The sequence below is a fragment of the Physeter macrocephalus genome, chromosome 8 (genome assembly GCF_002837175.3).
Source record: "Physeter macrocephalus isolate SW-GA chromosome 8, ASM283717v5, whole genome shotgun sequence".
In the NCBI taxonomy this organism is placed as follows: Eukaryota; Metazoa; Chordata; class Mammalia; order Artiodactyla; family Physeteridae; genus Physeter; species Physeter macrocephalus.
In genome coordinates, this window is record NC_041221.1 from 88499140 (window position 1) to 88526310 (window position 27171).

General features: G+C 36.7%; 1 protein-coding gene, 1 long non-coding RNA gene and 1 other non-coding gene across 16 annotated transcripts in view; 1 reads left to right on the forward strand and 2 right to left on the reverse strand.

Moving 5' to 3' along the window:
- The window catches only part of MEF2C (myocyte enhancer factor 2C), a 166135-nt gene extending 151402 nt beyond the window's left edge, over positions 1-14733 (reverse strand). For 5 of the 13 annotated variants that reach the window (XM_028493054.2, XM_028493059.2, XM_028493056.2 and 2 more), the window contains exon 1: positions 14510-14701. The gene's annotated coding sequence lies outside the window, so the exon portion shown is untranslated. Of the gene's footprint in view, positions 1-10154; positions 10192-12049; positions 12083-14509 lie in introns of all 13 variants that reach the window. The other 8 variants (XM_028493053.2, XM_028493052.2, XM_028493051.2 and 5 more) reach the window with 8 other exon arrangements.
- On the reverse strand, positions 8310-8416 carry LOC112065675 (U6 spliceosomal RNA). The gene has a single exon (XR_002892166.1). It is a non-coding gene; the product is annotated as a U6 spliceosomal RNA (small nuclear RNA).
- Positions 14734-15250: 517 nt separating the features above from the next.
- The window catches only part of LOC114486737 (uncharacterized), a 91419-nt gene continuing 79498 nt past the window's right edge, over positions 15251-27171 (forward strand). For both annotated transcript variants that reach the window (XR_003680975.1, XR_003680976.1), the window contains exons 1-3: positions 15251-15402; positions 15799-15860; positions 24053-24224. This is a non-coding gene — a long non-coding RNA (uncharacterized lncRNA). The remainder of the gene's footprint in view (positions 15403-15798; positions 15861-24052; positions 24225-27171) is intronic.

The window sequence follows — 27171 nt, forward strand, 5'->3', positions numbered from 1 at the left end:
ACGGTGGTGGGTGGGTTTTGGAAACGGGCGGTGGCAGCGTCAGGGGAGGTGCCCTACTGGTCTGGTGGGGGGACCTGGAGGATGTTTACACTCGGTTGGCGAAAGACGACCCCGCATCTCTGGGCGCAAGCGCCGAGCCACGCACAGAGGGAGCCCACCCACGCACGTGCACAAAGCGCTGGCACGCGGTCGGCGGCCGGCGGCACAGGCGGCCCGAGCGCTCCGCTGCAGCGCTTCGCAAGCCTGGGAGAGCGAGGGGGTGGTTCGCGCAGGTCGGGCCGTCGCCCGGGTCCAGCGCCAACCAGCCTGCTTTCTCACCTGGCACACCGGGAGGAAAGGACGGGGGTCCCCGAGCTGGATATGTTAGCCCAAGCTCTCGGGGGAGGGGGGGGGGTCCATAGGACTGTTTTAAAAAACCAGCAACCAACCGTTGGCTCTAGCAGTGAAGCTCCCTCAATGGATATGTACGCATCTTGGCTAGAGAAAGGCCACAGACTACAGGGAGAAATGGGATACGAGGGAGAAAACACAAAAAATCCCCCAAATTTCCTTTCCTCTTCCATCTCTCTTTATTGGTTTGCACGTGAGAACAGTACGGGGATCTCTTGCTAAATTATCATCACGAAGTGGAAATGCCTGTGCTGTTTTTCTATCTGTCTATGGAGCTCTGGGAAGATTAGTGCTCCAAAGGCGTAGTGCTGTACCTGGCTGAATAAATCAAAGATGTAGAATGTTTATCTTGTCATGTTCTTGAAGCTATAAGCTGCTACCAATATGGCAGCCCCTGGCCACATTGTGGTTCTTTGATTAAATAAACTTAAATAAAATTTAAAATCAGTTCCTTAGATACACTAGTCACATTTCAAGTGCTCAATAGCCACAGGCGGCTAGTGGCTACCTTATTTGACTGCCCGATTTTAACGTTTCCATCATTACATAGAGTTCTGTTGGCATGTGCTGCTATAGAGTTTTAAATGAATATGGTTAAAAAAAGAAAGAAAGACCCTGCTTTACGATACCAGTAAATTTTAGGACACTCTTGGCATTTGTATTTCTTGGCACTAGTGTGAAAGGTTGTAAAGTCAGAATTTCAGTATCTTCCTGCTGAAAGAGGTCTCAGGGAACACTTAACGCAGTAACTAATTTTTTACAAGGAAAGGAAGTTAAGAGATGTGCCCCCAAATCATGACATCAATTTGGAAAGGAGATAAGGTCACCTGACAGGGTATAGTACACTTTGTGCCAGCCCAGGGCAGTTGCCTGGGGTTAGTGAAGCAAATTAACTCTACAGAAAGGTGACCTGACAGAAGATTTTAGACAACAGTACCCTTTTACAAGAGAAAAATATTTCTAAGTATTCTTCCAGGAAGAAATTCCATTTAATAAAGAATAAGGTGTATGGGGAATGATGCTATCTCCCAAACTAAAAATTTATTATTGGTAGTGTCATGGATTTGTATAATGCCTTTTAAAAGAGACTAATTGGTATAACATTGTACTTCTATTTAAAAAATTCTGAGGAAATGGAATTATCCTTTTGAAGTAACAGCTGAAAGCACTATTAAGGGCAGGGAGGAAAGGTGTTACATAAGGTGAGAATTGTTAGCAAAGCATAATCTTCCTCAAATTCGATGAAGGTGTTATCAGATATATTGATTATGTCTTAGACTGATATCACTAGGGTGGCATTTGACTGGAAAGGTTTATAACATGAACAAAACTTAATTACAAATTACACTATTTGAGACATGAAAGACAACAGAAGACATCATACAGATTTAGAGGCAAAGCGCAAATTTTCTAACTTCAGTGCTTTGGTTGGTTGGTTGGTTTTGCCATGATTATCCCCTATATTTCTTATTGCTATTTCGGGGTGAAATGTTGGTATGAATTCTGGCCATTTATGGTAATTAGCTTTTAAGTTAACCCTTAGTGAAGGACCCCTAAGTGTTCAGATAAGAGTACTCATGAATGATAAATAATTTTTTAAAATAACAAGAAAATGTTTTTTAAAGCTTGAATTTCTCCTGAGCTGATGCATATTTGAATTAATGTCTTATTTCTCTTACAAATTTACCATTTGCATGTGGTTCATGGTAGAAAGCATTCTTCCCATTTTCCCTGAAATCTGATAGCCTAAGAAAAAATCTTTTAAATTCTTCAAGTGCTTGCAGTGTGCTAGAAACCTCAACCTCTCCATGGCTGACTACTGAAAGGCAAGTCTGACTAGGGAGAAGCTATGTGATCAAAAGCCACTTGGCTCTATCCCGTGGTAACTGTACCATACAGTTATGGTACAGTTATCCAGTGGTAACTGTACCATACAGTTGTGCATAACCATATGCACAACTTACTGACCCTCCCTTTGGCCTCAGTTTCCTCGTGGATAGTATGTGGAACATAAAGTGCTTACCCTCAAAACTTTGTTATGAGGATTCAACGAGCTATTCAGCGTGAAGCACAGAGCTAGGAAAGTGGTAAACTGCAGTAAAAGTTAGCCATTCTTATTCTCCTGCAAAGGATTTCTACTTCTCCACCATTAAGTTCCATGTTCACCCATACTGGGCTGTCACAGTAGAAGAAGTTGGAGAAGTAGGTTGTAAGAGAGGTGGGGATTAGTTCTGGATGAGATCTGTTTGTGAGTTTTACCTTCAAGAGATAGAGATCTCTTTAATCCTAAAATTTCCTGACTCAGTGGCTATAGGTTGCCTTATTTCCCTTTCACAGGAATGGTGCCTCTAGGATACTTTTGGGCTTCCTTTGTCTTTATTTATTTATTTGTTTTCCTGAAGTATGCTTCCTTATACTCGTTAGCTGCTTGGTTGTTGAAAAGGGGCTGGAAACTCCACATCCATCCTCTTTTCACCCTGGTTGACCTTTTTATGCTGTTGTCAGCCAAGAAGACATTGATATCTTTGGTCTCCTGCTAGCTTGAATTCTTTAGGGCAGAGCTTGCTCAGATTATCTCCTTATGTCATTCCAAATGTCTGATGGCCATCTATGGCAATGGGGCTCAGCAGAGGCCTGCTGGGAAGGGGGGAACTACTAGAAGTAGTTCTGTGTTGGACACATAATCAACTTTACAGCTATGTCTAGGAGACTGTTTGCCACTTCTTGAAAAACAGAAACCATAGCATTTTGCATTTTTTTGTTTATTTAATAAAGTCCCACTTGGGATGTGTATGATTCCTGTTGATGTCATGATAGGTATAAATATGCACTACAGGAAAAAAAACAGACTCAAAGATCGTTAATAAGCCTTTTATATGTGGTGTTCATGTTAGCTCTCCTCACTAAGAACACCAAGTTAAGACAAAAGATTCTTGAAAGGAGAGAATAAAGCTACCACGTTACCTTGTTTCCTCTCTCTAGGTAATTTTCCAAATTATGGTTTTTTACTTAGCTGAGAACTTAAAAATTATTTCTAAAATATTTCATTTATAAGCTAAAATTTTAAACCAAACAATATAAAATTGTATTTTTTCAAGAAGGCAAGATCACGCATAGATTTATATGCTTCCAATACTCACTAGATTTAAAAACAAGGAGATACATCATTATATCTATATTCTAATTTACTAGGTAGAGAGAGAATTAATTTTCATTATTTGGGATGAAGTCTCTCTAAATTATTTTGGAATATGATGAGAACTAAAAGTAAAATGCCATAAAACTTTAAAATTTAAGTCAGTGATTAAAACCAGTTTGTTTTACCAGTGGACACTAGTTCATTGGGTCAAAGACCCAAACCAAAGAGGTCTGATTTCTTATAGAAGGTTTTTAAAATAAATTGTAGCTAAATATTTCTACATAAATAATATTCATATTATTAATACAAATATATTTGCAGTATATGTGCGAAAATAACACTATCTTATTAGAATGTGGGTTGAAATAAGTTCAGAGTGCTTAATATTTAATGGCCACTCACTACTTATCAGTGTTGGATTAATACTGTATTAATTGCTTTATAAGCTTTATTTCTTTTTATCTAAACAACAACCTTTTTGAAGGTACTACTGTTCTCTCCATTTTATATAGGTTTAAAATGAAAACTTAGAGAGGTAACATTACCTGCCCCAGGTCACATAGCTCTTAAGTGCAAAAGGATGTGAAACTATGTTGGTTTGTTTCCAATAGATGCCTTTAGCTACAATGCTATACTGATTCATTATACTCATAAACTTTGCTCACTTACAGGGATGATGAGAGCAGGAGATGATATAATCGATATTTTTTCCCCACCAGAAAAGATTTCACAAATATGTGTGTAACCCTGTGTCATCCTCTTCAAGGTAGATGCTTTAGGAGGTTATTTGCTTATTTCAGTAATGACGTCTTTGCATTTAAGTCTCAACAGAAATATCCTTAGGAATTTGCTCTGCAGTCTTAACAGTCTGATTGTTGGCAAATCATTATCATTAAGGATGAATTTGTTGCTGAAACTAAATCCAAACCAAATGTAATGAACAAGGTGCTTGATAGAAACTATGATGTGATTATAAAGCAGCAGATTATTTGATATCTGCCTCATAACTTGACACTAATCGGAGATACAAAAGGGAAATTTCAAGAGTGTCCCCAATATGAATGTGGTGTAGCCTTTAAGGAGACATTTTAGTGACTAACATTCATGACAGGTCTGATCACTTTTTAAAAAGTCAGTTTCACTAATGAAAAGTTGTGCATCATTGTATGAACATTGTGGGAAATACCTTTTCAGAGGATGTACAACAGACAGGAAAGAGTAAATCAGAGACCCTGGGTTAAAAGCCAGGCTCAGATGCTTAATAACTGTTTGACCTTAATTTTCTAAATGTCCTCATTGTAAAATGGGGAAAGTGGCGGAACCTCCCCTGGATGATAATTTTGCTGACAAGAGGACATGAAATTGTATTTCTGTAGCCGCTTAGTGCTTGGCATGTAGAAAATGCTCAATAAATGTTAGCTATCATTATACTATTTCATTTTCGAGGGCTATCACATATTCTTGAAAAGCATCTCAATGTCAGTTATCTAACAAATTTTAGAAGCTGACTTCTTTTCTATCAGCTTTCATGTTTCAAAGCAGTTTTATTTCATATTAGAGCATTTCGTATTTGAAATAAATATAAAACATTTATGACAGTATGTTGATCAAACCAATATACATTATATCAAGAAGTCTTATGTTTTGGGGTGACCAATTTATATTATCCTCGTCAGTGTTCCATATAATATTCTCAGAGAATTTTTTTTTGTATTCATATTTAATTTTTATCAGACTTATGAAAATATATATCCATTTGCCCAGAATAAGGCTACATCAGACATCTTCTAAATTGCTTATTGATTACATAATCTTACTCTTAAATTTAAGGAAACTTAGCATAAATGTAAATTAGTGGCTTACTATTAAATCTGAGTTTTTAAAGTCCTTTCAAATCAACATTATCTGTGTGGTAAGGCTGCTGAGGCTTGTCTTTGTGTCACCATTTTCCCTATACTCACCTTCAGCTTGTCCTTTCACTCTGGCATGCTCCACTCACCCAGCAGCAATTCTTAAAATCAATAATAGCTCTTTATTGAGCATGGCCTTTCCCTGATGTGACCCACAAGGTCCTTTCCTTCCTCAGAAGTCTCTTTATGTTCCAGAAGTCTCTTGGACTGTGTTCTACCAGAGGAGACAGGCGCTCCAACCCCATTTACTTAGTGATGCAGTAGAAACGTGTTACTCCTTTAAATGAACTTCTCTTCAAAAGTTTTCTGAAAAAAAGTTTATAATCCAAAGGAGTATCTGTGATTACACAGATTCCACAAATTCACTGCTGTGTTGGTCAGGAGATGCTTTGGGGAGGAGACTCTCAGTATGTCTCAGCTCCCTCCTGCCTGCTGCCGTTTCATTTGCTGACATAGGTATGTCCTGGGTGCAGCTCTTACTTGAGAAAGAAATTTTATTGTTTTTGAAAAGGCTGGGATTGGAAAACGTGTTCTCTATCAGCAAAATATCCTGATCCTTGAAAAGTTGTCTACTTATTATTTAAAAAAAAATTGGTGCTCTTTAGTACCTGTTGTTCTGGTCACCTTTTCTGTTCCCTCTTTGCATAGGAGGCACACGGTTACTGCAGGTCCCATGGGCCACAGCCTACTGTGTTGTCACTTGGTCTCACTCTGTGTGCACTCCCTTCTGTCCCCACTCCAAAAGCTACCAGAGGTGTAATTAGTGATTATTCTTCCAGAAACATCTTGAAGGGGGTATAAGAACCCTGTGATGAGAATAGTGTTGCTACATGGATGAGGGAAGAATTTGGAAGGGCTGGGGAGAGATACACTCTTGGAGGGAAAAATGCATTCTGCCCTTTATCTCCTCCATGAAATCACTGATAAAGCATCTTCCTATGTGCAAAGATGGGGCACATAAATATTTCCCAACCTTGTATAGCATTAAACCTGTAAATATGGAGCATCCATATCAAATGGAATCACTTTATTCAGAAATGAAGAAATATGATTCTAAGTAAATAATTTTGAACACTACTTAAAGAGGGATGCATAAGAAACATTCTACAATTTTTCTGTTCCTTTTGACCCCCTCAGAAATAGTTAAATAGCTCATCAATAGATTTACTCCCATCTTTTCCATTTCCTTCCTCTTCCCCTCTTTCGTCTTTCCTTCATCTTTTCTGCTCCATCTCTTTACTTTCAGCTGTAAATCTTTTATTTTCAGTTGTAAACTCAGCAAAGCCCCCCTACCCCCGACACAACTGGTTATTAACAATTAATCAGATTTTTTTTCATTGCTTTGGAAAGCTACATTTTTTGTTTCACAACCATAGGGTTTCATTAATACTATTTTTCTATTTCTCTGAATCACTTCAAAATAAAATACCACTAACAAAGGAGCTTCTAAACAATCGATGATGTATACTGTAGACAATATGGTCATAGAAGAGTTTCTATGATTATTTTTGTTATTAATCACTATAATTACTCTTTGATTACAATGGTGGTTAAGTCACAGCGAATAAAGCACATGCTTATCTTGTTTATCTAGTATTTGCGAAGGATTTGTGTTCATCCATCCACACGTTCTCACCTCACCTTATGTAACTGTGAGACTCTAGTTTGTGTAGCCTATGGCCACAAAAATGACTTGCACATGGGAGACTAAAGCCTTTGGTTTCCTTACGTTATCACTAGGCTGTAACCTCTTAAACTCCATAGGTCAGCGATGATTGAGTATTCCAAAACTTGAATGTGTATGCATACATACTTTTTTTTTTTTTTTGTGGTGTGCGGGCCTCTCTCTGTTGTGGCCTCTCCCGTTGCGGAGCACAGGCTCCGGACGCGCAGGCTCAGCGGCCATGGCTCACGGGCCCAGCCGCTGCGCGGCATGTGGGATCCTCCCAGACCGGGGCGCGAACCCGGTTCCTCTGCGTTAGCAGGCGGACGCGCAACCACTGCGCCACCAGGGAAGCCCTGCATACGTACTTATAATGAGCACTATCTGTGCTGTTTTTTTCATGACTTCCCTGAAGAGTCAGTTCAAGCCATTCTTCAGATTTCAAGCTATACTATCTAGTGCCTGAAACTTAAGTAGAACTGGAGAATGATGTTTGGCTTATCACTAGTATTGGGTAAACCTTATCATTTGCCAATCCACATGCAAATAAGTAAAATAAATAAACTACTTAAGCACAGTTATATCAGACAGTAAGTAACAATGGACATATAACATCTGTAGCTGTATCCACACGTTCGCTTTGATCTTTCAGAACCTGAGATCCCTAAGTTCTAGTTTTCTTGCTACTGTAGAGCAGAACTGACCTTTTTTTAACATTTTTATTGGAGTATAATTGCTTTACAATGGTGTGTTAGCTTCTGCTTTATAACAAAGAGAATCAGCTATACATATACATATATCCACATATCTCCTCCCTCTTGCATCTCCCTCCTTCCCACTCTCCCTATCCCACCCCTCCAGGTGGTCACAAAGCACCGAGCTGATCTCCCTGTGCTATGCGGCTGCTTCCCACTAGCTAGCTATTTTACGTTTGATAGTGTATATACGTCCATGCCACTCTCTCACTGTGTCCCAGCTTACCCTTCCCCCCTCCCCGTGTCCTCAAGTCCATTCTCTAGTAGGTCTGCATCTTTATTCCCTTCTTGCCCCTAGGTTCTTCATGACCATATTTTTTGTTTGTTTTTTAGATTCCATATATATGTGTTAGCATACGGTATTTGTTTTTCTCTTTCTGACTTAACTTCAACTCTGTATGACAGACTCTAGGTCCATCCACCTCACCACAAAGAACTCAGTTTTGTTCCCCAAAAATATGGAACGCTTCACGAATTTGCATGTCATCCTTGCGCAGGGGCCATGCTAATCTTCTCTGTATCGTTCCAATTTTAGTATATGTGCTGCCGAAGCGAGCGCCAGAACTGCCCTCTTAAAGAAGAGAAGGCTCTAGTGAGGACTGAACAATGGAGCACAGAGAACAGTTTATCAGAGTGCCCAGATTTCTGGCCCCCACTGCAGGCCCGCCGAGCCTCAGACGCAGGAATCTGCATTTTAACTAGCTCCTCCCCGCTGTCTCTTAACGTACATTTTGTTTGCAAGCCACTGCCTTAATGTAGGGGTAAGCGTAGAATCTGTGAAGTCCTAATTCCATAACCTTCCCTTTTCTCCGTTATTCGTTCCTGTTCTCCCAACTCATTTTAACAAGTTTTATGGAGCTTTTAAGTTAGTGAATGCCTTTCAAAATAGTAAGAATGAGAGTTCAAAATGGTACGAATTTTTCCATCACCTGTCTTGGTTCATATTATAAACAAGCAAAAAAAGACGTGTCACATATACTCTGACCATGGTAATTAGAAAACTGTTTAAGCAGTGTGAGGGCCTAATTCTCTTAAATTTCTGTACACTTCTTCATCTTCACTTATCTAAGGGGTAGTGCTTATCTTTTCTTGGGTGGAATATGCTCCTTGGATTCCAGAATCTGGGCAAAACCTGTAAAATGAGCTTCGGATCCAGGAACCTCTACCTTTAGTGACAACTGGCCTACAAACACATGCGTGCTTCAGTGACTGCTAGCAGCTGTGAGCCTAGATTCCCTAAACCCAGGACTAGCATTGTTCTTGATCACTTAAGAAATGTGACTTTTCACGAAAGAGGCGTTCAATCAATACAAACGTTCCTTATGTCCTTGTAATTACCTCTGTCTGCCGAGTAATTACTAGGCATGAGGGGCCTTTACAACACAGGCATCCCAAGCAACACAGGGATCCACATTCCCAGCCTTTTAACCTCTCTCCATACCCAGGTGCTTCCATTAACCTCTCTTGGATCCAGATATTTATAACACTTCAGATTAGGGGTTCTCTGCCACGCCTGTTTCTTGTACCAATGTTTTTCTGACGCGAACAAACATATTCACATGCTGGCTTACAGCAGTGAGTGTAGTGAATGTTTTTTTGGTTAAAAAAAGTCTCCCTACTATATAGCACAGGGAACTATGTTCAATATCTTGTAATAACTTATAATGGAAAAGAATCTGAAAAAGAATATATATGTATGTATAATGAATCACTTTGCCGTACACCTGTAACACAACATTGTAAGTCAACTATACTTCAATAAAAAAATTTTAAAGTCTCCCATTTCATAAAACTGAAAACATTAAATAACCATTAAGTCCTTTGTGTCAACTCAGCCTTATAGAATACCCTGAAAAGTTCAAAGCTATGAGTGATAATATCATTTTGAGGCTAAGACCTTTCATGTTCCATCTACCCAAGTGGGAAAAATATGGCCAGCCGGACAGTAGTGTATTACAAAGTGATTTTGTTTTGCCTCCTGATTTCATAGGTTAATACTGGTGTTTTAATTATTTGGAATGCTGACATGGTGGGCTACTTACAGCAATAGGGAGAGGGCAGGGCATGCCATTGCAGGCAGAATCCCACCAGTATGTCCTAGAATCCTTTTGGGACTTCACACCCAGCAGAGGAAACCCCTTCTATTGGATAACTAAAACTTCCTTTTCTATGATTTACACACAGCCCAGCAAAGAGTCTCATCTATTCAGTAGCCTCACAGAGGTTACATGAGTAGTTTCCAGTTACAAAATGACTTAAGTAGTGAAACAGAGACTGACTGCAGTTTAGCTGCTTACTTCTTCTCTGGTGCTCTTTGGACAGCAGTCTTCAGCTCTAAGGAGAAAACATTTATGATCCTTCAGATGCAGACGAGGGACAAGTCATTCACTTTCACTAACACCCCTTTGAGATGCAGGGAGATGATTGAGTTTATGTGAAAGTCTGTGATTTTGCATGTTTTGCTATGACACCCCGTCTTTCCCAGTTGTTAGAAATGGATATTATTGTACTGATTATTTTGCTTGCAATTGATTTGCATACTGTTATTGCATATTGTTAAATGGTTTGCTGATTAATGACTAATGTTGATTTGGACTAAATGTAATAGAATAAGCAAATTCATTTGTAAATTTAGATATATAATTTAGTTGCTAAATGGTATCATAGAGCTGTTGGAGATTATTTTAGATGAATTCCTTGCAGGGAAACCCTGCCCACATTTTCCTCCCGTATCCTATATCAATGTTTTAAGCTCCCCACTCCTTTTTAAAAAAATTCATTTCCAAGTCTGGATTTTAAGCAAACACTTCTCAAAGGCAAATATTTCTCCAAAGCCCAGGGTTAATATAAATGACTTTAAATTCAGAAAGTGGTAGATATCTCCTAAACAATTTCTTTTCTGAAGGGTCAGAAAAAATTTGACTATACTTTCATGACCTTGAATCAGTGTGTTGAGCAGCATTATCAAAAAATTATAGCAATATAAATTTTTAATATAATAATTATATGAATAAGTATCAGATACTTATATTAATACAGGATTATTGAGTTATAGAATTTCTTAGCTGTTAGGAAACACTTGCTGATGAAGCCTCTGGGGTCCAGAGAGGTTTAATTAATTAATACACATACATACACAAGCTAGTTAGTTGCTGAGTCAGTTATGTGAAGGTTTAATATATTCTGCACTTCAGTATTATACATATGCTTATACTTTGGTATATTTGGTATTTTTAATTATCCCCTAATATATAAAAAAAATTTCAACCTGACTTTTCATTTCTGCATTCATCTTCTAAACATATATGCTGCCATTGATTATATTTTATTTCTGCTACTTCATATACACCATAAATATTTTCAGTTTGGAAATCAGTTTAAATGGTAAAGAGAAACTAAAGAAGAATTTATACCATAGATATTTTAACGTGTTTTTGCTCTTTGTTAAAACTACATTTTAATATGCTCTGATAAAATTGTATCTCTCTATTAAGGTATTAAATTTGGTAACTGAAAATGGTTCTCCGAAGAAATGCAACTCACATTAATTTTCCTTGTGCTCTTTTTTACTTATAGTTTTACAGTCCACATGTTTTAAGTCTAACAGAAAAACTAATCATGAAGTTGTGAGACAGATCCAAGTCTGCATCTACATCCTCAGGTTGGTGACCTTGGGTAAATATCATTTTTGTGCTTCTGTTTCATTTTCTTTAAAATGAGTAGTTGAAAGCTTCAAAGACTCTTTCAAAGATTCCATGAGCTTAAAAGGAGATTTGGTTGAAAGAAATGTGTGGCCATCATTACCTGGCTGCTCAATATTTTCATGGACACATACTTGTTACTTACATATGAAGTTTCCTTAAGGAAATTAACTCTTTGTAGGTGTGATATATGGACATTGAGAGAAATGGGATAAATAAGAAAAACAAGGGGAAACAAGTTAGTGACAAAGGAGGCATGGTAGGCAATTAAAATGATTCCTCTTTTACCTCTTTATATCTACAGTCTAGTTATTCCTATTTGAGAACCTACTGGCACCAGGTATTATCAACAGGGATGAGTAATATGTAATTTTTATCTTTACTGGGTTACATTTGGCCCACAGACAGTTGACAGCTGTCAGTCAGGTGGCTGGTCAATGAGGAGATACATATAAAGCTGCCAAAATATTTTTGTTTCTTTAAATACTTACAAGTAAACCATTTTAGCTGGAAACTTCTTTGTCCTGAAATTAAATAGATTGATATTCAGAATAAAATTTATTGAAGTTAGTTGCAGGGAGAACCAAGATTTTCCTTATGAATATACAAGGTAAACAAAATGGTTTTCAAACGTCTTTCTGAAAGGGGAGAATAATTAATTTTTCTCCACTATAAGCTGTCCTTAAGATATGAAGATGTATGGCAAATAATGCTTAAAGTGCATGTGTTTTACAATTAAACTTTTAGTCATTGCAACTTTAAGCCAAGTTTCTAACTAGGCTTATTAAAAGAGACCATTCCCATACATTGCGGGCGTTGGCATAGGTATTTTACTGACATGAAAGGTGAAAGTTTATCAGAAAGGACAAACATGTAGTTGCATGTCAAACTAGGAGTTAAAGCTTTTTCTCATAAGTAAAAGAAAATAACATAGAATTTTAGATTAAGCCAACAATTTAGGGCAGGGTTAAAATTATAAATTTCAGTTATTTAGAAATATTTGGGCTATACCTAACATTGTTTCTAATAGGTTCAGTCACACTTAAATAATTCACAAGAGTCATAAAAAATAATTTGGAAGAAGCTTTTGTATTGTTTATACTTAGTGTTAATGACAAACTATTTATAATTATAGCCAATTGTATTGTACACAAAAGCTTAACAAATGTAATTTCGAAGTTGACTTAAAAGTGTATGTTCAGTTTTGCAGTACTTAGTCATCTTTACAATCGAGTACTTTGATTCTTTCAGAATATAGTATTTAACAGACCAGGTAAATAAAAAAAATTATGAAGTGCATGGAATACATATTCATTCTTTAAGAGACTAATGAAGTTATCTAAAAATTTCAGTGACCATGATTACTCAGGTGCCAGAATCAATATGACGAAGACGACAAAATGTCACATAAAAATAGCAGTTTGAAACCACAATAAGTACACTCCTTTTTAAAAAATAAAATATGCTTTAATTTTCTGAACCATATTCTACATGTCATAATTTTAATGAAAATCAGATTTGAGTTTTGAGGTTTCATTAAAATGTAGATAAGATTGTGTTTTAAAAATATTAGATTTTTTTGGTGGGGTGGATAATTTCTGGTAACTTTTTAAACCACAAATATTTCATAATTTTAAACAGCAATTAGGTTAGTCTGAAAGAGTATGATACATATGAATTTGTGACATATCTGTTTCATCATTGATCCGAAAATTGTTTTAGATAACAGTGGTCATTAAAAAAAATCAGATCTTATTATTTTCCCACTATGCGACAATGTGTTAAGCATGTAGATTGAAAATTATTTATGGGATTGTCTGAATAAAACAATTGCCTCATAGTGTTAATTTATATTAGTAGGAACATTTCTTTTCTTAAGCAACAGTTTTGCCCCCCACAGCCGAGAAAATTGATTTTATGCATAATAATTTATAGCATTCTTGATCAATGTATGCTGCTCATCCTTTACATTCATTAGTCCATGTTACTTGTGAATATGGATTTTGGTTATTAAAATGGTTTCATATGTTTACTATGTATAGTCCCTAGCTTTAAGCTCCCTACTTGCTTAACTGTTTTCAATTTGCTATAATACAACAATTTGTAGAGAAATGCTATGAAGCATAGTTAAAAGAATGAGTCCTTGAAATAGAATCACTTTTAAAAAATATGTCCTAACTTTTTCCATATTTTGCATTAATTAAAATCCTATTCTGAAAAAAATATTTTTGCCTAAACTTTTGAATTCACAAAATAAAAATACCAATTATACAAATGTACTAATTTTGGAAATCAATGACATAAAAACATGCTTTAGTAGCGTGTTGATTGTTTATTCTGAAGATTTTTCTCTGAAGAAACTCTTTGTAACAAGAAAATGTTACCACTTCTAATTATTAAATATTCTGTGCAATACATGTTTTAAAATTGTATTAAAAATAAAATTAATTTCATATTTTCTCTAATCATATTCCTGTCACATGTATGCATTAAAAATTCTAGCCCATGAAACTTTTGCAAAGAGCATGTACCATTTCACATTTTTACTTGGAGATATATTGAAAAATAACATTTTATTTAGAATGAGTAGATTGTAACAGAATTAGATAAAAAGGAGACGAAATGATATTTGTGTATTTATTTGAATAGTCTAGTATCATATATATAATTAATTCTTCATCTTTCAGATACTGAAGATAGAATGAAAGAGAACAACATTTAAAATATGAAGCATTTTCTTTTAAAAAAACTTTTTTTTTTTCACTCTAAAAAATTGTCAAATGGTAACAGCCCTACTTTCTACACCAGGAAAACCCACTGTTGAGTTAGTTGGCTCTGATTCCAATGATCTCATCAGCTTTCTGAATGTAGGTACCTCAGCAGTGCCTCTTCCAAGATAACAAAATCAACTTTTAGAGATTAAAAAATATATTTTGGCAATTGAAACTCACCAGCGCCTTTCTGCTTCTCCAGGAAGTTGTACCCGTCAGCACCTGCTGAGGGCTTTGTTGTCCAAACCCTGACAGGTAAAAAAATTCCTGTAGAATAAAGCCAGACCAGCTGGCTTTGAAGAGAAACCCCCAGTTTGGGCTTCCTTTGCCTCCTCTCCTTTTCTATGAAGACCCAGGCTTTCCCCCCTTGATCGTCAAGCCGTAAGATGCGTGATCCCTGTGCACAAGTGTCTGGCAGGCCGAGGTGCACCTGTTCCTGTCACTCTGGAGTAAATTTAGCTGCAAAGGTATCACTGACAACCAGACCTTTGTCAGTGCTGGCAAAAGAACACAGACTTGCTTTCCTCTCCTCCCCCCTTACTAGCCCCTTCGCTGCTAGTTCAAATGGAAAATATCAAATCGGAAGTCTATCCAAAAATCATTCCTGAAAAATGAGATTGCTTTCATATGGTAAAAAGTAAGTTTCTTATTTCACACAGACTTTAAAATTACATTTCCAAGAATAATCTTGGAAGAAGACGAGTTTTTGTTCAATTAATTGTGGCTGGAAACTTTTTAATGGAAACATAACACACATTTACTTCATTTCAGGTTATTAAATTGTGTTAAGCATTAAAGTTAGTTGCCATTCTTTGCTGTAGCTCGTTTGTTCTTTTTGATCCAAAGAAATATTAGAAGGTTAAAACTCATCACATAGGGGGGATTAATCATGCTACCAAAATTAGAAAGCATGTAGTTCTGAGAGACTGAATGTCAAAATTGTATGCTCAGAGCACTTAAACGATTGGAAATCTGGGATCCCACTACGACATTAAAAATGGCAGCTAATGTCTGTGGCAACCCGGGTGTTTAGGAGCGGGCTAAAGCTAGAGTTCTCTTGCTCTTTGATTACGGTAAGGACATTTATCATTTATGTGAATTTTTTAGATTAATTTCCTTATTGATGCTTTGAGAGCAATTCCTCTTGAAGGAAAAGAGAGAGGCAGGCAGTGTTCATTGATACATCTGACATAAATAATGTAGTCAAGATATATAAAGCAGCCCAAGGAGTAATGTGCTTAGCCATGGCATTCGGAGCTTTTGCTTTATTAATTATGATTTCTTAAGTGGTGTTTAAAAGAGTTGTGCAAAGTACCTGTTCTACCATATTTTTATTGCCGTTTACCAGGGTTGGGTGTGATGAGAAGAAGAAATCTGGGTCAAAATCAAAAGTGCTTTGTAAAATAAACAAAGTTCTTATTTACTTACTATGTATAAACAGCCACTCACCAAACCTCATTTCTCCACAGGGCACCACTTTCAGATAAAAACATAGACCTGAATGGCATCATCCAGTATCCAAGGAAACCATGTAAGTACCTCTCTCACTGTGTACTTCTCTTATTCAGAGTTTAAAAGCTAGCTGAGTACTGAATAAGTGAGTGTTTTTATTTAATAATTATATGGGAGGTACTTTTTAGGAGCTTGCGAAAAAGAAACAGGTTCTTGATTGTTACATGCATCATAACAAAACCCTTATGTTTTCATCATATTTGAGAAAATTATGTGTTTAGTCCCAACTTCTCCATCAATTCTCATTCTTAGGTACAAAACAGCTACTCATAGTCTTAATGAATTAAGAGTTTCAAACTTTTCCAAGACCCATTAGTGTCTGAGAAACAATGCTTCAGAGTCCTTGTGCCAGGAGTAGTTACCTAATTGTAATAAAACTTTTTAAATTTCAAAAATTAAGAAAAATGACTTGGAAAATAATATTTTGTTGGTAAACATTTATAGCAATTTATTTGGTTTTAGACTTGCTTGGGGAGTGAGCAAGTGAGCAAAGAGATGAGGTTAAGTATTTAAATGACCCAAAGAATCTTGAAAGCAAGTGTAATTTCCAAAATGCAAAAATCTGTTGGCAGAATGGTTTGGGAGGTTAGCATATTATTTTCATTCATTCTTTCTTTTTTTTTTGTCCCTTCTTCTTTTTTTTTTTGTCCCCAAGCTAAGGTACATTTCTGTAGCTAATTTCAAGACTCTAATTTTCAGGAACTGTGGAATCTACTATGGAAATTTAGTTTCAAAACAATATGCTATTCCGGAGAAAGATCCATTTCTAAAATAATTGGATTGTTCTTTCAAGTATTTCTTTACCTGGACTTTATTATATTTTTCATATTTGACCTTTCTACTTTTAAAATCAAATTATTTTCAATGCTAAATGATTATTCATCATAGTTTACTTTTTAATGAAATACTTAAAAGTATACTCATGTAATTAAAGATCTTTTTTACCATTTGCGTCAGCTATGTGGTTTAGTCTTTTAAACACAGACATATTACTTTTCATCAAGGTTTTCAGGAGTTGCATTTAAATGCAGCTGGTTTAGCCCTGTGGTTTGGGAGTTTTTCATATTATTTGTATTTACTTTTGTTACTGTTGTATTTCTGACTTTGCTCTGCAGCCTGGTTCCTTACTAAGCATGAATGACAGAGATGATCTCACTCACAGTTTCTCTGCTAAATTAGACATACCCTTCACCTGGTCGGAGGACCTGGCTAGGCTGTGAGGGTTTTTTTTTTTTTATGCTAGTTACAAACTTCAAAAGTGTGGAGTTGGAGGCCTGAAGTACTGCCCTCTAAACTAGGAATTCCCTTCCACAAAATAAAGGTAATTGGTGGCAATTGCTGGGTAAACTCGGAAGCAGTGCATGTTTAGAATAGATCATTATAAAGAAAGAAAATGCAAATTGAAAGGGAAAACTAGCTAATGTTATAATTCCTTATCTTGAGGAAATAGAATTTAAAAAAATTCCATTCTCCTTATAGAGAGAGGAAAAAGAAAACCTACACTGCAGTGCTTGTGGCACAGTTTTAAATATTTACATTAGAATATAGATTTTCCAGAAAAATCATTTAAATTTGATAGGTTTAATTCAACCTCCTATACCAAAGAGGAAATGACAATAGAAATAAATTGATATATGCACATCAGTTCATCAGTAGTGGCCTCTCTAACAAAGACCATCATTATTCAATAGAACTTTCTGTAATGATGGACATGTTCTCTATCTGCACTGTCCAGTATGGTAACCAGTGGCCACATGTGGTCTGTTGAGCACTTGAAATTGGCTTGTGCAATGGAGAAACTGAATTTTAAATTTTATTTAAATTTAATTACTTTAAATTTATATAGGCCATATGTGACTAGTGGTTACTGTACTATATTTTGCTTTTATCAGAAATTAAAACACCCTCTCGCAAAAAATTTTTAATCCTTTGGTATTCTATCACACAATATCATTTTTTATATTTGCTTTAAATTTAAATTATCATTATAATGAGATTTTTTATAACATTTCCCAAAGATAAGTGTTTTTAATACAATTGATGGGAAGACATTATAATATTGTTTTTTAAGCTCAGACTAGCAACTTCTAAAATGGCCACTGTAAACAAGACTGTGTCTAAAAAGAAAAACACTTTAATAAAAGTTCTAACTGTGGTGATAAATATTTTGAAAAGTTCACTTACAATTTCTGCAATACATCTTTGCAAATATTTCCCAAAATGTAACCAGCCTACACAAATGCTCACTGGCCTTGATCCCCCAAAGTTGATTCTGCTCCCAAAGCACACATCAGGTTTTAAACCTGTTCCCAGGGCCTTTTCAGACATTTAGTGAAAATGAACAGTAGGATGCATGATGATGTTTTAATAATAGTACTAGTCCAGTAGTATTATAGACAGAATAATTACTTAAAATACTGAGAATTTAAAAGTTACATTTAAAAAAAAATCAGTAAATCAACTTTTTTTTTTTTTGAAGATGTTGGGGGTAGGAGTTTATTAGTTAATTTATTTATTTTTGCTGTGTTGCGTCTTCGTTTCTGTGCGAGGGCTTTCTCTAGTTGTGGCAAGCGGGGGCCACTCTTCATTGTGGTGCGCGGGCCTCTCACTATCGTGGCCTCTCTTGCTGCGGAGCACAGGCTCCAGACGCGCGGACTCAGTAGTTGTGGCTCACGGACCTGGTTGCTCCGCGGCATGTGGGATCCTTCCAGACCAGGGATCGAACCCGTGTCCCCTGCATTAGCAGGCAGGCTCTCAACCACTGCGCCACCAGGGAAGCCCAAATCAACTCATTTCTTGCATATATGTAGCATATTGGTTATTTGTAGGATATTGAACTATAGACCATGAGGAATTTTTTTAAAATGGAAGATATAACACTCATCCTCTTAGGAGCTCCCTTTATTGGACTCGGGCATATCCTTTTAGAGGGTAGGATTCAGGTAAGGTAAGAAGAGAGAGGAGATTTCTTTTGGCAGAACCTTGGGCAAGCTACTCAAAATATCCCTCCTACTGTCGAAAAAAAAAAAAGAAAAGAAAAACAGTTTTTAGATAAAACATACTTTCTAATGAATTATTTGACTTGAGAAAGAATTTTGAACATCTCCAAAGATTCCTTTCCCTTCACCTCAAAACCCAGAAACTAAAAAGTGTGAGCAGTAAGTGGAGTTGTTAAGCAAACGGTAGACATGGGAATGGCCAAACTGAATGGAATGAGCTGTGTTGCAAGGATGCTGTTGGAAGGACAGCAGTCAACATGCTCTATTAGACTTCTCACATACCTCACCTTATTAAAAGAACAGGAAGAAGTAACAACCACATTTATAGACCCAGTTTTTTGGTCTCCTTTGATATCTTTTGGTGTCTTAGATTAGGTAGTCAACCACTTGTATACCGTCATGTTTTCAGAGAGAAGGTCTATCCTTGCTTAAAAGACAGTGCTCTGTGTGGAGAACACATGGTCCTCCAGTAAGGAAATCCGACAAATTACGGTCTTCAGTGTCCTTGTAAAATATCGTCTCTGATCTCTCTGTGTCTGAGAAATTGTTTTCATTCAGACCGTGACCTCTGAGTCCTTAACTACCACCTCAATTATGTATTTATTTGTGTGTTTTTAAGTTTATTTATCTAAATTTGTTATATGAAAATTCCAAACATATTTAAAAGTAGAACGGTATGAACTTGCATACAATTACACCTACTTCAACAATTATTGTCTTGTAGGCAACTTTGTTTCATCATATCCCCTTACCACCTCTCACCACATCCCAAATTATTTTGAAGCCAATCCCAGACATGACATCACTTCATCCTTTAATATTTCACTAGGTATCTTTAAAAGATTAGGACTTTTTTTTTTAATTGAGAAAATGAGCCACATCTAAAAAATAAACCACACTGAAAAAGTCAGTATTTCTTATTGTTGTCAAATAGGTACAATCCATATTCAAATTTTTCCAATTGCCTCAAAATTTTTTATAATTACTTTTTACTGTTTGAAACAGAATACGTATAAGATCCATACTTTGCAATTGGTTGAGATTTCTCTTCTCTTTTAATCTATAGGTTTCCCCCTCAGTGTATTTATTTTTCCTTATTTGTTGAGAAAACTGGATTGTGCTTGTAGAGCTTTCCATAGTTTGTATTTGCTGATGCATTCCTGTGGAGTTGTTTAATAAGGTCCTCTGTCCCATGTCTATCCTATTAGTTGGTAATTAAGACTAGGAACCTGAGCAGATTCATTTGGAGAAGGCTGGGCAAAACTACTGGTTCTCTCTCTATTTGAGATGTTAGCAGGTATTGATCATTGCTTAGATCCATTTATTCCTTAGGGTTAGGAGTACCCAGCCTCGGGTAGTTTCCTCACACATTTGCCCAGATCAATACTCTGCTAAACTCCCGAGTGGGACTCTTTGCAGATCTTAGGAGAGCTTTCTCTGTGCAGCAGCTCTCTGCCATGCGCTCTGACCTGTGAACTGTAGCCACCCTGTTCTGCCATGCCTTCAGTTCTGTTTCCTCAACTCGGGGAGTTTGTGTCCTTTGAGTTACCCTCCCTGTGCCACTGCCAAGAAACCCTCAAGACAGTAAGCAGGACATTCGTAAGATTCACCTCCTTGGCTCTTCATCTCTCAGGGATAACTGTTCTTTGTTGCCTGATGTCCTGTGTCTTAAAAATCATTGTTTCATACACTTTGTCAGAGTTTGGTGGTTGTTGTTGTTTTAGGAAGGAGGGTACATCCAGCCCCTCTTATTTCATCTGGATAGGAAGTCTCGCCAATTGTTTCTTAAAAAAGTTTAACCATAGCTTATTAATTCAAACACTATCTTAACATGAAGCTCAATACTTGAAACAAAGTGAAAAATGTTGGCATTGAAGTGTGTGTGTGAGTGTGTGTGTGTGTGTGTGTGTGTGTGTGTGTGTGTACTTTGGAACACTGCTAAAGTCTTTAAACTGTCTGTGCAACTTCCAGGACCTCTTCCTGATATTTTCCCTCCCAACTAATTACGTTTTTTCCACAAGATGAGCTCTGTTTTATTTCCTGCCATTTAGAGGCAATTCTGTGGTTCTTTCATTCATTGCTTCAGCAAGTATTTTGAGTACCTACTGTGTGTTCTATAAAGTGTTGGAGATACAGTGATGAATATGACACAACCTATCCCCTTAAAAATCTTGCCATTTATTTTCACACTGAAACTTGTACATGAATATTCATAACAACTGTGTTAGTTAATAGCCCCAAACTGGAAATACCCAAATGTCCATAATGGATGAATGGTTAAACAGACAGTGATATATCCATAGTATGTAATACTGCTTAGCAATAACTAGTAATCAACTATTGCTATGGGCAACAACTTGAATAAACCTCAAGGAAATTGTGCTGCATGAAAAGAGTTTACCTTAAACAAATACATTATTGCTTGTTTCCATATATATAACATTCATAAAATAACATAATTACAGAGATGGAGGACAGTTTAGTGGTTGCCAGGGGTGAGAGGGGAGGGGAGGGGAGGGAGTAGGTGTGGACATGAAAAGGTAGCACTGGAAGTCTGTGGTGATGGCACAGTTCAGTGTCTTGATTGTGGAAGTGGTTACCCAAAGCTACAGATGTGATAAAGTTGCATACAGCTACACACATATACACACACATACAAATAAGTGCATGCATAACTGGTGAAATCTGAATAAGCTTTATGGATTGTACCAATGTTAATTACCTGGTTTTGCTATTGTAGTTATGCAAGACGTTAACACTGGGAGTGGGGAGAGAGGCTGGGGAAAGGGTACACAGCCCAGGCACAGGACATTTCTTTGCACCTTTTTGTGAATTTTTAATTATTTCAAGATCAAATGGTTTTTCTTAAAAATCTTGCAATTTCGTGGAAGATACAAGGAATGAAACAACCAGTTACAACACATTGTAATAATACTCAGTTAATGGAAAGTACTATGGGGTATGTGTATGGAGGAGTACCTTATTCCCAAGTCCAGAGGCAATGTCTCTACTGCTCCTTTGTCTCCTACAACTTCCCAGTCAGGCCCTGCTTCTATTTGAGAGGCATGTATTAGTGGTAATGGACTTGCAGGAGGCTTGTGAGTAACCCTTCTCCACCCTTACCACACAGAGCGATGTACCCTACTCGTTAAGGCCTCAGTAAAATATCGTAACCATACAAGGCAAACATTTTATAAGGATGAGCCTGTATACAGTAACAGGAGTCTCATGTTCTCATGACATGTTCAGATGTAAGTTCAAAGACCTATTCCAAATTTAAGTATCAATAAGTTTTGGATTACACACAGTTTTGGCTCATCTCAGGTCCTATCCTGCCATCAACCCCCGTCAGCCAGAGCTTTACTCTGACCTGTTTAGAAATAGCCTTTGTGTGTGAGGACGAACACAGAGCTGCAGTGGGTTTTGTACATACATTGTCACTTGTTACTGTAATATATTTTAATTCAGTGACAGATTGTCACATATTTTGAGTATTCTGAAGTTATAAAAGTTTTTCCCCATTGAAACTAAGTAGAATATATATATTGTTTCTGATATGTTGGGAGACATATTTTGGTTCTATTCATATTTAGTAGGAAGCACTAGAAAATCCATTCAATGTGAATTTATACTCTTGTCACATTGTGACAACTCAGTCGTCTTAGAATTTTATTAGTCTGTGTCTGTATTTCACAAATCCATGACTAGGTGGGCTTACAGTGTATAAGCTGGAAATATTTTGATGTTATTTGTTGTTGTTCTTGTTGTTCCAGAAACTCACCCCTCCTTCTCAGTGGGAGGAAGACCTCCTTGGAGTTGCCCTTGGACTAAGGAGGGTGTCTGAGTCTGTACCTGTGTGTGTTACTGGAATATTCACTGGGTAGCAAACATCCGTAGACTTTTTAATCCAATCTGAGTCTCCCTGAAATAGAGTCTCAAGGTGTATGATTAGGCAGCTTTGTTTGTGTCATTTACCTTTATGAACATAGCAGCCGATATGAAATTACCTATGTCTACTTTGTGAAATTCACACTTAGTTCTATCTTTTGAACTCATTCTTCTTTTTTAAAAAAAATTGATGAAGCGGTGGGGTCTTGATCCATTTTTTTTCAAATTTTGCTAAGATAGAAATAATATATTTTAGATTTAACAGAGAGTTTATTATTGATCAGATCCTAAGACTTTTTCTCATTTTTTTTGTGGTGTCCAGTTGTGTACTACTTTTTATTTTGACATTTTATTAATTTTGATTTTCTGAAATAAAAACTTGTTATTTATGTGCTAAATCCTTTAAAACCGTTAATGAAAACAAACCAGACCATGTCAATGATACAGCTGACTTAGAATATTTCTTTCTCATTTTCTGGTAATTTGTGCCAACTGGGTGGTCCTGATTTTTATATGACCATGATCTTTTCTGTATCCTATCCTATCTCTGTATATCTTAGAAAATTATTACTTATTTCTTATTCTTATTTTTTTTAATGTATTTATTGTAAGGACTCTTAAGGTTACATAACATTCCACATGTTGTGTACTTTTCTTACAACCTTAAGATTGTACCATGTGAGTCTGGTTCTGTAGTACTGTTAAATAATATTACAAGCATTTTTCTTGGAGAGGTGTAGGGATTAACAGGAAGCAGTGGCTTTTTCATAGATTTGGGAAGCTCTGAAATGGTTTTTTCTAGGTAGCCTAAATATCCTTGAAACATTAATTTTGGAATAAGAGTTGAATAAGCACCAATGTAATTCCTCCACTTTATAGAGAGGCACTGCCACCATCTGACTTCCTTGCCTTGTGTGTACCTGAACAAAATTGAGCTGAATGTACTTATGCTCCCACCTGTAGCCAATCCTATCAGTTCCTGGACCAAACCCAATGACAAGAGAAAGCATATTTAGAGCCTCTGACTTTTTCTCCCTCAGTGGGTACATCTGGTGGCCCAGCTACAACTGCTAGGCTCACTGCTTATTCTCAGTTCGCGTCTCTGTAGTCCACTGGATCTGGGAGGCCCTGACTCTGAGCCTAGCCCCAGGGGCCTGTGTGGCCTCACAGTCACAGAAATTATCCCCTTTTCTCTTTTTATGGGACTAGGTCTCTGCTAAGTCTCCTTGGATCTTTGGATGCTGTCTCTGTCTTTAGTCCGCACTGCGGTGGCTTACAGAATGTGATCAGATCTGGTAATGACCACTCCTGTCCTGATTTCTAGGTATTCAGGTAGTCGCTCCTTCCTCTGCCTGATTTGAGACCACGTTACCTACAGCTGCACGGGACTGCAGAGCTCACTGTTGCCCTTCGAATGTTATGCCTGTCTATCTCACTGACCCTTGGGTTGGGTGACAGCCTTGGATGGGGCCCGCTCTGTATTTATGATCCCAAATGTGAGTACTGGCCTGCTATTGCTACAACTCCATTCTGTCTCACACCTGTAACAGGGAGAAGGGCCACAGACATAGTGAGTCTCTGGAGAGTGGCCTCTCACTGATTACACCATAGTCAGAGGCTCACTCACTTTCTTATTTGCTATTTAACTCTTCCTAGTTCCAAAAAGCTTTTTCATAACTTTCAGTAGGACGCATACAGTAAGGAGCAGAACCAGGCCAAGTAAGAAATAAGGGGTGGGATTAAACTGAACCAGAAATTCAGGGCCTTCCTGCAAAAAAGCCTGAAGTTGAGTACCTTGATTTTAGACTGAAGTGTTCTGCCAGTCAGAGAAAAAAGTAGATGTAAAAAGGGATGCCACTCACTATCAGATCAGAGTGGGGCAGGAGATTCAGTTCATCAAGAGAGATGTTTCCTAACTGTGCGTTTTGGGGAGGAATGTATTGAGTGGTTTGTTACATAGAATTTTTGTATCTGATCATCATATTAAAATGCCAGTGCATGTTGCTGAATCCTTTCTAGCATGAAACACTTAAAAAAATTATTTTTCTTCAAAATGCCTTTAGACTTGCACAGTTCAATGATTTTCTAGTATCCACAGTAAAAAGTAAAAAGATACGTGTGAAAGTAATTTAATGATATGCACATTCCATTCAATATATCCAAAAATATTATTGTCTCAGCAGGTAATGAGTATAAAAATTATTGGCACATTTTCTTTTGTAACTAAGTCTTAGAAGTCCAGTGTATATTTTTACCCTTACAGCACAACTCAGTTTGGACTAGTCACATTTCAAGTACTCAATAGCCACATGTGGGTGAGTGGGGTAGTGGTGGAAGGGACAAGTCTTGTTTATTGTAATATCCTTGTGATAATTTCAGTCTTGAGATTTCTCAGCTAGTTATCATCAGGAACCTTTAAAGGCAAATTCTTCAGTGTTCCTTGTACTGAGTGGTTGGTCATTAATCTAAAAGTTATCATTTTATGTCACCAAAACGAATTTGATGAGAAGAACAAATAGATTCAGTCATTATCAAGAAAGCAAATAACTTGCTCTGAAAACTTATGGACCCTTACTTACAATCCTTGTCATTAGTGAATGTACTATAATTTACATTATCTGGCAGATTCTCTTGATCTATTTTTATGTCACCTGTTTCCTTAAGACTTCCATGATTTCACCAGCTTTCTCTTCTAGGGTTCCAATGAGAATTAGTTTGTATTTTTTCAAAGATGTTCATGACTTTTTGCTTGACATACAGTTGCTGGTTCATTTCCTTGATAGCCCCTTGTTGAGAACTGAGACTTGTTGGCTGTCCTCCTCCCCTTCAGTGCCTTGCATGGAGTAAAGTGTAGTTGGTAGTGCTTGTTGAATGAACACGTATGTGTCTTCTCCTCTGATTTATGGTCTGGAAAACAGGGGCATGTTTTGACTCCTTTCGTATATTTGTAGCATAGTGTGGGGAATGTACTTGATGCTTAATGAATTCTTGCTGACTAGACCCAGGACTTACAATTGGCCTTCCTAGTCTTGGTCCAAAACTGTATCCATCAAACTGTTAAATTACATCCCTGAAAAGAAAATCACTGTTTTCATTTGGAGGAAGAAGAACAAAAACACATCACCAACCTTCCTTGCTGGTTCCTAACTGACTCTATGAAAAAAGGAAAGAATTCATGGAGAAAGTGACACTAACTTTAGTTAAATGCCAATAAAGTATAATATACAATTTTTGCCAGAAGGAAAAAGTAGGACTATTTTCCTAGGTCCTAAACATTATGATGAAAGAATCTCGTCTGTGCATATTTGAATCATTCATTCTTTCATCCAATAAATACTGAACACCTGTTATAATTAAGACATTGTGTTAGGCACAGGGGATTAAAAAAATGAAGCATTTTGACCCTCAGGCTACTCTCATTTTAGTTGGAAAGACAGAACATGCCAAAGACCTTTTTAAACCATTTGTAAGTTTAGAGCAAGCTAGCTACTAATGGGAAGAAGATTCAGTAAATCTAATTTTCACTCTGTTTTTCCTTCAGTGGTGTTGGCTAATAAGTATTTTTAGAATAAATGTGTATATAGTGGTTTGTTTTTAAAGATGTTACATTATTTGGCATTTATTACATTTTATTTATTTCTTTGATTGATTAATTGCAGTTAAATTACCTTAGCATGCTAGAACAGATTTTACAGATTTTGACATATGATTAAATAGCATAAAGCATAACTAATATGGTTTTAGTGGCATGCTATGTATTAAAGCATAAAATTTAAACACACACTTCATCAGGAATTTTTGCAGTTACAGTGAATTAAAAAGATTTAGGTATCGGAACTCTCCCCCACCGCTGCATGCCTTAAGGGAGGGGCAGGAATTTTATAATTGAGATTATTATAGAAGAGTGTCCTGACATAATTGATTGACTTTAGTGATGTGCCTTGAAAGTTCAAATTCAAGGTGTGCACTTATTTCAGTCAGCTTATTCTGAATGTTTAAATAAGAAATACTATTTCTGGGTATTCTGAATAACTCGTTGTACATTTATTCCTAATAGTGAGCATTTGGACTAATGATGGATTACTAATGAGCATGTAAATGTACCACCTGATTACATTAATATATGATCTTCCATGACGAGGTCTGAAATGAACATTTCTAGTGTGTATTTCTTTTCCCCAAATGGCACTGTGGTGTATACTGAGCAGGACTGAGACAAGGGTGTTTTTCTTAAGAGCCACTGATTTAGTCAATTATCAGAAATCACATTATAATAAATGCTGTTCTAAGAATTTTGATTAACCTTTAAATAAATGTTACTTTGGAAAAAAAATCTGCCAAATGTGTTAATGATAAATTGTGAAGTGGTAGTAATTGCAAGTATGGCTTCATAGATAACATAGTTAATTGATACCACCCTCTCAAACATATATAGCACATCAG